Source organism: Chelonoidis abingdonii, chromosome 4, assembly GCF_003597395.2.
Source record: "Chelonoidis abingdonii isolate Lonesome George chromosome 4, CheloAbing_2.0, whole genome shotgun sequence".
NCBI lineage: Eukaryota > Metazoa > Chordata > Testudines > Testudinidae > Chelonoidis > Chelonoidis abingdonii.
Genome location: NC_133772.1, coordinates 49,523,841 through 49,536,633, shown reverse-complemented (window position 1 = coordinate 49,536,633; position 12,793 = coordinate 49,523,841). Strand labels below are relative to the sequence as shown.

Sequence of the window (12,793 nt, the reverse complement as noted above, 5' to 3'; positions counted from 1 at the left end):
ATAAATCCATAGTACACCCACATCTTGAATACTGAATGCAGATCTGGTCACTCCATCTCAAAAAAGATATTTTGGAATTGGAAAAGGTACAGAAAAGGGCAACAAAAACTGTTGGGGTTGTGTAACAGCCTTCTCTTATGAGGAAAGATAAATAGATTGGGACTTTTCAACTTAGTGTTATTCATTCCTCATCATAACACAAGAACTAGGGTCACCAAATGAAATTAATAGGCAGTAGGTTAACAAACAACAAACAATGGAAGTTTTCTTCACACAATGCACAATCAACCTTTGGAACTCTTTGACGGAGGATGTTGTGAAGGCCAAGACTACAGCAGGTTCAAAAAAAGAACTAGGTAAGTTCATGGACGATAGGTCCACCAATGGCTATTAGCCAGGATGGGCAGGGATACAAACTATGCTCTGAAGTGCAGAAGCTACAAATGACAACAGGGGATGAATCACTTAATGATTACCTGTTCTGTTTCATTCCCTCTGAAGCACCTGGCATTGGCCACTGTCAGAAGACAGACTATGGCTAGATGGACCATTGGTCTGACCAGTACGGCCATTCTTATGTCCTAATGGCAGGGAAATGGTTGAGATATACCCAGATAGTCTTAGCAAGTGACTGCACCCATATGCTGCAGAGGAAGGCAAAACTGCCAATCTGACTTGGGGGAAAATTCCTCCTGCTCCACATCTGGTGATCAGTTAGATCCTGCATGGTAGCACGAACCAGCCAGCCAAGCACCTGAGAGAATGCCTAATGTTATGCAGAACCTGGACAATCCGCACCCCACACCCGCTCCAGCATGGCCACCTCCTGATGCTTAAGAATATTAAAAATAAAAACAAAAAAACCTTCTCTTCCATAACACATGGGGTGGGAAGAATCCCTTCTTGATTGGTGACAAGTTGAAACCCTTAGGACACGCTTAGGAACATCTGTGTGGGTGACGGCAAGGGCTGCCTGATTTTCAGCCTTGACTAGGTCTTCCCTATCACATATAAACAAAAGGATGAAGATATACCGTATATACTGTTCATAAACCAATTTTTTTAAGTAAAAAGGAAGCACCAGAGGTGAGGTCAGCTTATGAATGGGTATAGAGAGGGAGAGCTTGGCTTGTTTAGCCCGGCCAAAAAGAGCTGCGGGGATATGCCTTGCCTTTATAATATATCAGGGGGATTAACATTAGGGAGGGAGAGGAATTATTTAGCTTAGTACCAATGTAGACACAAGAACAAATGGGTAAACTGGACATAGGAAGTTTAGACTTAAAATTGGACAAAGGTCTAACCATTAGAGGAGTGAAGTTCTGGAACCAGCTTCCAAGGGAGAAAGTGGGAGACAAAAAAGACATATCTGGCTTTAAACTAAGGCTTGATAATTTCATGGAAGGGGAAATTAGATAGGAGTTTAATTTGGGCAACTGATCGTGGTTTCCAGCAGATAAGTCTGCTCAAATGGTCTGTGATGGGATGTTGGATGGGATGGATCCTGAATACTCTGCAAGAGAAAGGTTTCTTTTCCTTGAAAGTGCTGGCTTGGTTGAGGGGCATGCCCACATACCTCAAGGGCTTAAGCTCCGCATAATTGGGGGTCGGGAAGGAATTTTCCTCCAGGGCAGATTGGCAGAGGCCCTGGAGGTTTTTCGCCTTCCTCTGCAGCGTGGGGCATGGGTCACTTGCTGGTGGACTCTCTGCAGCCTGAGGTCTTCAAACCTCAATTTGAAGACGTCAATAACTCGGACATAGGTTAGGGTTTGTAACAGAAGTAGATGGGTAGGATTCTGTGGCCTGCTTTGTGCAGGAGGTCAGACTAGATGATCATATTGGTTCCTTCTGACATATGAGTCTATGAGACACAGCCCCTCCCCACAACAGAGGGAGCCAGTAGAGGCAGCACAGCCAGCAGAGACAGAGGGGAAGAGGCAGGGCCAGTGTCTCTCCACTTCTGGTCACACTGCTCTACCCCCCACCTCCAAAGCAGCTGAAGCTCCAGGGCTGACAGGTTGCAGCCATGCTGCTTGGTCCCAAGCCCCAGAGCAGGCTGTGGCCGCACCGCTTGGGCGTCAGAGCACACTGCCACCATGCCGCCTGGCCCAGCCTGCAGCCGCGCTGCCCAACCTGCCGGAGCAGCTCCAGCCAAGTCAGAGACATCCCTCCCTGGCCCTCCCCAGATAAGCTGGGAAGGGATGGGATGGAGAGAGTGTGGGGGTCCTGGGTTAGGGGTGAGGTTATGTGAGGGTTGATCACAGGGATTACTCCCCTGACTCCCAGCTTCTCCCCCCCTAAAAAATTTCCCCACCAGTTGCTGTCCTGACTCGTTGGAGTAAGCAGCTGGTGTACTGGGACACTTTGTTTACTTAGGTTTTCCTCCGTGCCTGCAGATGCTTGAGGTAAATAAACCATCTCGGACCACCAGCCGCTTATCCTGATGGCCCGGAAGCCAAAGTTTGCTGACCCCTGAATTATAGGGTCAGCTTATGAACGGGTTATAAAAAATTTCCATTTTTTACTTATCCATCTTGAGGGGGATCGGCTTATGATTGAGCATATATGGTAGATTTAAAACTTGTTTAAACGGATCAAATTCAACTACTCATTAAAAAAACCCTATTATATGAGCATTCCTCCAGAACTTCTGGGATATCAAATTTGCTAAGCACTGTCAGAGCTCCAACTGTTACATAAGCATTTCGTAATAAGAGAGAGGGGCCTGCCTTTGGTAGTTCCTGTTTGGAGCACTAGGTTCCATGCTGTGTTAAGTCTGAAGGTCTGTTAAAAAGCTATAGCTGCATCAGAACTATGATAATGGATTACATTAATGCCAAGTGTCCCTGTGACCCTGTACATCCCAATGAGCTCACCTGCTGGAACTTACTCATTTTGAGAAATTTGAAACATGGTGCTCATGGTCATAATAAGCTCCACAAAATATGCAGGTTTATAACTTCTACATGGTCTCTACAATGGTGCTCCTCACACCAATTACAAGCCTGTAAATGTCTTGAGAATCATGGGAGGCTTCAAAGAAGGTATAATCAGGTATTGTTGATCAGTGTATGTAAAACACTGCCAATATACAACATTTCATAAGTGCTAAAAATTCTTAAGAGTTGAGTTGTATGACTCACAATTGTTGCATTTCTTGGTTTTATACATTTTAGGTTTTCAGTGTTAACTTTGCATGGACACAGATTTTTGCATTTAACTCCTTTATTTTTAAAATAAGAACAAAGCTGCACACTATGGAGCTGTGCAATTCTCTTTTACACAAGTCTGTTAACTACAACACTACATTACATACCCTAAACTAGAGACTCTCAACCTTTCCAGACTACTGTACCTCTTTCAGGAGTCTGATTTGTCTTGCGTACCCCAAGTTTCACCTCACTTAAAAACCACTTGCTCACAAAATCATACATAAAAATACAAAATTGTCACAGCACACTATTACTAAAAAATTGCTCACTTTTTCATTTTTACCATGTAATTATAAAATAAATCTATTTGAATATAAATATTATACTTATATTTTGGTGTATAATATATAGAGCAGTATAAACAAGTCACTGTCTGTATGAAATTTTAGTATGTACAGATTTCATTAGTGCTTTTTATGTAGCCTGTTGTAAAACTAGGCAAATATCTAGATTGGGGTCGGCAACCTTTCAGAAGTGGTGTGCCGAGTCTTCATTTATTCACTTTAAGGTTTCGCGTGCCGGTAATATATTTTAATGTTTTTTAGAAGCTCTCTCTATATAAGTCTCTATATTATATAACTAAACTAGTGTTGTATTGTAAAATAAACAAGGTTATCAAAATGTTTAAGAAGCCTCAGAGGGCTGTGGGCATGTGATGAGTTGATGAACCCTCCCTGGAAGACCTCTGCATACCCCCAGTGATACACGCACCCCTGGCTGAGAACCACTGCCCTAAAACAGGGGTTCTCAAACTTGGTTCGCGGCTTGTTCAGAGTAAGCCTCTGGTGGGCCGCAAGACGCTTTGTTTACCTGAGCATCCGCAGGTACAGCCACACACAGCTCCCAGTGGCAGTGGTTTGCCGTTCCCGGCCAATGGGAGCTGTGGGAGGTGGCACAGGCCACAAAGGGGGGCTCCGCTGCGCTCACGCCCTGGCAGGGAACGGCAAACCACGGAAACTGGGAGCTGCAAGCTGCCGTACCTACAGATGCTCAAGTAAATAAAAGCATCCTGCGGTCTGCCAGGGGCTTACCCTGAACAAGCTGCAAACCAAGTTTGGGAACCCCTGCCCTAAATCATTAGCCCTAGAACTACAGAGGTGCGTAACTGTGTTGTTCAGCAACTTCACTTATTTTAAAACTCACTGCTCTGAAGATACAGGATAAAAACATCAAGAATGCGAGGCAAAGTTACAATTGCGTATAACATCAATACAAAAAGTTCTCTTTTCATTTTTCCAAGTGACTACTCCTTGATGAGAACTAGCCACATAATTAGTTCAAAGTTTTCAAGTTCAGTCATTTTTATTTCACATTTTTCCTAATCTTTATGAAAAAGATGAATGGCTATTAAAAAAAATTACCATAGCCTCAAACCTGCAAACTCATATGGACTCAATTTTAATCATGTGCCATTGACATCAATGGGAATGCTCCAGCACAAAGCTATTCAAATATACGTCTGCAAAATGAGACACTTAAATAGTAAATAGAAATAAAGGCTTATTTCATAATTTCTATTATAAATATCGATAGATATAACTTTTAATTTTGTTTGTATTCATATTGACTCCATAGATTTAACAATATTGCTAAATAACCATAACAAAAGACATATGTTTAAGAACCCAGAAAGAAAACAAAAACATCAGTTGAATGGATCTTTGTTGAAACTTTCCACAAACAATTTCGCACAAAGTTTCAGGACAAAGAGAATGAGAATTTTTAGAAAAGGTGAAAAGAAATCATAACAAAGTAAAGCTCCAAACTCACGCCCTGACCTTGCGCTGAGTTTTGGGCAGGCGGCCTCAGGTCCAGAGGAGCAAAGCCAATCGCAGGGACGGGGGAGCTCACGTTTAAACCTCTCTACATCACCTCCCCGGGAGCCTCCCCAGCGCTGTACAGACCCGGCCCGATGGTTCCGCGGCTGCCCCCACAGCTCACGAAACAAATCGGTGCAGACTGGGGAACAGGACCCGGCGGCTGCACGGCGACCGTAACCCCCCGCATCCCCGACAGTAGGGACCGGACCGGCTGCCCGCCCAGGGGACTCGCTCCCACCCTCGAGGCTGCGGCTCAGCCCAGACCGAGGCCGCTGGCTGCAAGGGACCCGGGGCCGCTGGCTCCGGAAGGGGGCGGGGGCCGCGGCCCTCATGGCGACACGGGCCCAGCAGAGGCGTTCGCGCCCTCCACGCTCCGCAGCCGCCCTAGTCGCTGTACCTGCCTCCCGTGCTGCCCGCGGCAGGGCCCCTCCAGCCCCGGCTCTGCCCGCTGCTTCGCCCTGGCTGACGTGGAACCGCTCTCCGCGACAGTGACGGACCACATCGGTAGTACGGCGGCCGCAGCAGGACACGTCTCCTCCGTACGCAGCAATGCACGTAGGGGGGGCTTCGCCGCGCTCACTCCCTGCGCGCGCACCCCGCGCGGGAGGGAAGGGCTAGGGCGGCTCGGTCCTGTTCGAATGGGCCAGTCCCAGACCCGCGCGCAGCCCTCACTCGCTGCGTGACCCCTGACCGTCCGAGCCGCCGTCTTAGGCACGAAGCGGCCACGTCACTGCCGCCGGGTGTCCTTGGTAGGGCTGGGCAGGCGGCTGTTCCTGTGGCGGGGCCCAGCCCCTGCAGTGTAGAAATGTGCTACTGGTAGCAGCTACTGCTATACTAGCTTGTAAGAAACTGCTGCCTGATGCAGCAGTTCTCGATTCACCCCCTTTGAACCCCTGTGAATAGCGGTCAGCAGAATGTTACGGCTAATGCGGGCAGAGTGAAGGGCAACGGCTTCAGCAGATGTTACTGAGCATGCTCAGTTCGTCTGACCGTACAAAAAAGCCACTCTGATCAAATAAAATAAGCATCCTTTGCGCACACACACACACCCCCATTTTGCCAAGCACTGGTGTCTCAGTCCCACTTGGGTAACTGCTAGCCCCTATGCCCCTGCCTGTGCCAGCACCTCACTCCTGGGCTTAACTCCACTTCCTCCCCACATCTCTGACTTTCCCATTTAACCCCTCTTCTAATGCTGCCTCCAGCTGCTTGACCCCCGTGACGAGTAAACTTCCACCCGCTGCTCCTAGTCGCCCCCTTTGCCAATTTTTAACCCATCAAAAGCAGTCTGCAGAATCTTATGGCTAATCAGGGCAGTGGCTTCAACAGATGAACTGAGCATACTCAGTACACGGTGGTAGCACATTCCTGTGCAAAGCAATTTACTATACTATATCACCTGCTAATGAAACTTGTGTCTGGTCCTGAGTTTCTCTGCTGCAAATAGAGTGACCAAACATCCCAATTTTATAGACCCAGTCCTGAGTTTTGGGTCTTCTCTTACATAAGCTCCTATTATCCCCCCACCCTGTCCTGATTTTTCACACTTGCTGTCTGGTCACCCTACCTGGCAAACCGAGAACAAGCCTCATTAAAAACAGTGTGCACACCACACAGACAGCTCACCAAAAAAAACGGTCAGAGCTGGTCCAGTTGCCCTGCAAGCTAGCTAGCACACTGTCCTAATGACTGAGCCTCCTTGGGTCACATCGCACACAGCCTGACTAGTCAGTCTCTGTTAGCGATCAGCTCTCCCCTCGGCTAAATAGGTAAAAGAAATATTTCTGGGAAAGTAGACTAGCAAGTTGTACTGATTACTTAAAACAAGAAAAAGAAAATGCAGGAAAAAAACTACTACATATGATTTTACAGCAATTAATTAGAAAATGTGAACAATTCATTGCTGATTGCACAAAGCAGGACTGTACAAAGTTAATGCCACAGTCAGAAACTGAACGTCCAGCTATAGACACACAAACCTGAAGATTTCAAAGAAAATGTGAAACCTTTAAAAATCAACAAGACTCTATTACTCATACTATCAACACAAACATCCTTCAGGCATCTTACCTGTTTCCTCAGTATATCACACCAGACTATATGGTGCAATATCACTTCAGAAAATCTTATCCTTTCCTGGGTAGTAGACAGTTTCAAAAGTTACAGTGCCTGAAGCAGCTACCAAATTAAAAACTACTTCCCCCATATCACTGCAGGTAATAAAGCAACTGCTTTTAAACTCCCAGGAAGAGTGTCTAGCATGCAATTCCAGATAACCGATAAACCTGTTCCTGTACAACTTCTCTAATGTTCATGAGGCATACATGTCTGATGGTTCTCTTGGGGGAAAACAAAACAAAAACACTTGCTGTTTGGTATAGATGTTCCAGAAAAAAAGAAAAGGTTTATTTAAGATATTTGTGGAAGTAGTCAAAGATTTGTCATGTTCAGTGAGAATAGGGAATTCCCTGTGCATGGAGGAGGCCAGCAATAACAGAATAGCAGATGAGTCATATGGATCCAAATCATAGTAGTTAATACAGCATGCATTCACTGTCTCTTACACCATCATACTATACTCCCCCCATTGAGCCCTAACTACCGTCACCTGGACTCCCCTGCAGAGTCTCATTCCCCCTGCACTCAGAACCCCACACCAAGCCCCTGTGCATCTAGATTCTCCCCTGCACCCAGATCCCCCAACCCACAGTGGATAAAAATCAATGATTTAAAAACAAAATCTGATTTTTGTTATTCGGATTTTTTGATAAAATGCTTTTTGAAGCAAAAACCTATCTAAAGATAGTTTTAATGAAGATAAATTATGGCTCAAAGATATCTTATCGTGGAATAGGGATTATAAATTCTATAGTATGAGACAATATATTTAAGTAATGTTTAAGAAAAGTTTTGTAAATGAGTTCCAATAGTTCATGGATTAGGGACACAATTTTATGAGGTTCCAGGGGCATCTGTATAGATTATATAGGTTAATCTATCTACCCAACGTAGGGTGACCAGATTGCCCCGATTTTATCGGGCTAGTCATGATATTTGGGTGGTTGTCCCAGGTCCCAACCGATGTTTGGCTGGGACGCAATTTGTTCTGATCGATATTTTGCGCTGCTGGCAGCACTGGCCTTATTTTTTTCCCTCCGCCAGCAGCACTCAGTTTTTTTTTTCTTCCTCCACTGGCAGACACCCCCACCATGTGCCCCGATATTTTCTTCATCTCATCTCACCCTAACCCAATGGCACTCAGTGCTCATTCTAGAAGATACTATGAGAGATGCTTAGTTTTGCAGTTTTCAAACTGGATTTGTGTCTCCAGAAATAACATACTTGTTAACAGCAACAATGTTTTTAAATAAATAATATATAGAGGTGAGAAACAGACCTATTGTCCCTCTGCAAATTTGTGTACAGAGTCAATCCCTTACCCCCCTCTCTAAACATGCAAAGTATCAAAAAGTTCAATGAATAGAAGATTGTTGGGGGCAAAATAGATCTGGACAAGGAGAAGAAGTCTGGACATAAATGAAAGAAGGGACGGACAGGCAGTAGAAACAAAAGTTAAACTATTTGAGCAACATATTCCAGAAGTCTTGAGGTCTTTCTGAGTGCAGCCTTCATTGATTGAGATCTACCATACCATTCTCTCACTAGAAGGGAAAAATCTACAATGGCAGCAGGCCGTAAAAGAGACTCAGTTTGGGAATAAGAACCATTCAAGAAATATATGTTTGCTGATGATGTTTTAAAGAAAGTCACCCCAGTGAACTGGAGGAAGTCATTTAAGCACTTGGATTCAGGGACTATTGAAGTGATAATCTCACTTTTAACAGCAGTAGCTTTTTCTGTTGATGTAAGAAGAATATTTTCTTTGTTTGGACTAATTCATTCCAAATTGAGAAGTCATTTGGGACCTGAAAAGGCAGGAAAGCTCATTTTTCTTTTCCAGATTATGAACAAACGGGAAAATGAAGGTGAAAATGACTGAGTTAGCTCCAGAAGCCAATATTTTAAGTTTCTTAGGTTGACCTGGCTGATGTAGTCAATTTAATTATTGTATTTTTAAAAGAACAACAACACTATTTTAGTTAAAAACCATTAACAAAAACAAACCTGATTTTAAAAAACTTAAAATGATTAAAAAATTCATGCACTTGTTTTGTTAAAATATTATGTTTGCTGTTGAAGAAAAAAAACCAGAATACATAACGTTGTTGTTTTAGTTAAATAAAAAAATTTAAATGTCTGTCTAGTGATGTTCTCCTCCTAATACCACATGGCAAGAAAATCCTCCAAATAGTAATGATTATCCTGTTGAACTGGAGATAGATCACCTCCCAATGACTTCATAAATATCTGCTTCAATTACCTTTGGTATCTGAAATAACCAATCATTCATTTTCTGATGTAGCTGTAAAACTAATCTGAAGTTTTCAAAATAGATCACTCTTAAATGTATAGTGTGTACCTTCTAAAAATGAAACCTACATGTTTATCTCTGAGTTGTGAAGAATATGTATTAAGGTTATAACAATCAACAAGAATGTACTTTTATGTAGAAATCCATGATTAAATTGAGTCTTCCTGACTAGTGATTTAAATCAAATTGATTTAAATCAAATCCATCCTGTCCCCACCGAGCTGTCCACACCCAGATTGCACTTCACAGAACCCTGGTACTCTTGAGGGAATTCTGTATAAAAATTAAAAAAAAAAAAAATTATGTAAATTTCTGCATATTTTAATTTTCAAAACACCACAATATAATCACACCATTTTCAATTATTTTGGTAATTTATTTCAAAATATTTGTCAGCAAATTAAAAATGGTATGATTATATTGTGTTATTTTGATAAACAACATTTGCAGAATTTTAAAAATTTTGTGCACAGAGAATTTAATTTTTTGGCACACCATTCCCTCAGTAGTAATACTATTATTGGTAAGGAAATGCCTGAAAAAAAAAATCACCATGAGGTCCTGCAAGAAGTTGACAAAATAGAAAACTTAATTCATGAGAGACAAGGTAATGTTTTTTACTGGACCATCTTCTGTTGGGTGGAAGGTACAACCTAGCTTGGTGCTGCTTGAAAGTTCACCAGTAGTTTGTCCAATATTCTCTTACCTACCTTGTCCCTGATATCCTGGGACCAACAAGGCTACAACACTGCAAACGACTTAATTCATAGCTATCCAATGAATTCTTGTTCTGTATTGCTTCTTGATGGCATAGGTTCCTTTAACCAGTAACTCTTCTCTCATACTTAAAAGAGGTGCGTCTCCCATAGTAAAGTACTAACTGAACCCAAAGAGTGCATAAGTGCAGGTTTTCTCAAAGCAGCAGCAATTCCTACTTACTGATTCTTTCAATTCATCTTGAGTAGAATGCTTAGCCTACCTTGCTGACATCTTTGGACATCTAGACAGGTTGAACTCCTCTCTTCTAGGATGGAATATGAATGTACTGTCCATGTTTAACAAAGTAGAAGCATTTAATAGATATTTTGGAAATTAGACTTCTGAATACAAAGAGAAGACTTCTAGTAATTTCCTCGTTTCAGGTTTTGAGGAAACAGAGAAGCCAACTTGAAAGCACTCAAAGCCTGCAACTGACTTCCACTATCCAGGAACTCAGATTTTGGCTGTCCCTGAATTGGCACCATTTAGCTTTAGTTGCTGAAGTTCAAAAGTTCACATTGCTTTTACATCTTTATATTTTCATGAGTCTTAGATAGCCAAAATAAACACAAAATAATTACCTTGTGCATGGCATCTTACATCACCAAAAAGGCAAATATAGTGCCTATATTTGAAAGTGTGTGGGGGAGCGAGGAGAAGAGAAGAGAAGAGAACAGAACTCGGGGAACTACAGACCAGTCAGCCTCACTTCGTTCCCTGGCAAAATCATGGAGCAGGGCCTCAAGGAATCCATTTTGAAGCACTTGGAGAGGAAGGTGATCAGGAACAGTCAACATGGATTCGCCAAGGGCAAGTCATGCATGACCAGCTGATTGCCTTCTATGATGAGATAACCGGCTCTGTGGATTTGGGGAAAGCAGTGGATGTGATACATCTTGACTTTAGCAAAGCTTTTGATAGGGTCTCCCACAGTATTCTTGCCAGCAAGTTAAAAAAGCATGGATTAGATGAATGGACTACAAGGTGGATAGAAAGCTGCTTAGATTGTCGGGTTCAACGGGTAGCGATCAACAGCTCGATGTCTAGTTGGCAGCCAGTATCAAGCGGAGTGCCCCAAGCGTCTGTCCTGGGACCCATTTTGTTCAACATCTTTATTAATGATCTGGATGATGGGATGAATTGCACCCTCAGCAAGTTTGCAGATGGTGGAGAAGTAGATACGCTGGAGTGACCTAGACAAATTGAAGGATTGGGCCAAAAGCAATCTGATGAGGTTCAACAAGGACAAGTGCAGAGTCCTCAACTTAGGAAGGACGAATCCCATGCACTGCTACAGGTTGGGGACTGACTGGCTAAGCAGCAGTTCTGAAGAAAAGGACCAGGGGATTACAGTGGATGAGAAACTGGATATGAGTCAGCAGTGTGCCCTTGTTGCCAAGAAAGCCAATGCCATATTGGGCTGTATTAGTAGGAGCATTGCCAGAAGATCAAGGGAAGTGATTATTCCCCTCTATTCAGCACTGGTGAGGCCACACCTGGAGTATTGTGTCCAGTTTTGGTCCCCGCACTACAGAAGGGATGTGGACAAATTGGAGAGAGTCCAGCGGAGGGCAATAAGAATGACTGGGGGCTGGGACACATGACTTATGAGGAGAGGCTGAGGGAACTCGGGTTATTTAGTGTGCAGAAGAGAAGAGTGAGGGGGGATTTGATAGCAGCCTTCATTACCTGAGAGAACAAGGGAAAAGGAGTGCAAGCCAGAATAGGGAAAAAAATACTTAGATACATGAGATGTATTCAAGTCAGCAGAGCCAGATGAAATTCATCCTCACCTACTTAGGGAATTAGCTGAAGCAATCTTGGAACCCTTAGCAACTATTTTTGAAAAGTCATGGAAGACAGGTGAGGTCTCAGAAGGCTAGAGAAGAGCAAATATGTACCTGTCTTTAAAAAGGAAAACAAAAAGGACCCAGGTAATTATACACCAGTCATCTTAACTTAGATACCTGGAAGGATACTGGAACAAATTATTAAATAATCAAGTTATAAGCACGTAGTAAAAAACAGAATTACAAGTAATAGTCAGCATGGATTTGTCAAGAATAAATCATGCCAAACAACCTAATTTCTTTCTCTAACAGGACTACTGACATAGTGGATACGGGGGAAGGAGTAAACATGATGTATTTTAAGTAAGGCATTTGATGCAGTCCCATATGACATTCTTATAAGCAAACTAGGGAAATGCAGTCTAGATGAATTTTCTAGAAGGCGAGTGCCCAACTGGTGGAAAAACCTTATTCAAAGAGTAGTTATCAATAGTTTGCTGTCAAAGTGGGAAGGCATATGTAGTGGGGTCCCTCAAGGGTCAGTCCTGAGTCCGGTACTGTTCAATGTTTTCATTCATGATTTGGATAATGGAGTAGAAAGTATGCTTATAAAATATGCAGATAACATCAAGCTGGGAGGGGTTGCAAACATTTTGAAGAACAAAATTAGAAGTCAAAACTACCTCAACAAATGGGAGAATTGGTCTGAAATCAACAAGATGAAAGTCAGTAAAGATAAGTGCAAAGTACTTCACTTACGAATTGAAAAAAAAAATCAAA

The 12,793-nt window shown here is 43.0% G+C and overlaps 1 protein-coding gene across 1 annotated transcript in view; it reads right to left on the bottom strand.

Moving 5' to 3' along the window:
• COPB1 (COPI coat complex subunit beta 1) overlaps positions 1–5,759 on the bottom strand; it is a 39,739-nt gene extending 33,980 nt beyond the window's left edge. Inside the window, exon 1 of the mRNA XM_032767126.2 lies at positions 5,430–5,759. The gene's annotated coding sequence lies outside the window, so the exon portion shown is untranslated. The remainder of the gene's footprint in view (positions 1–5,429) is intronic.
• Positions 5,760–12,793: the final 7,034 nt, after the last annotated feature.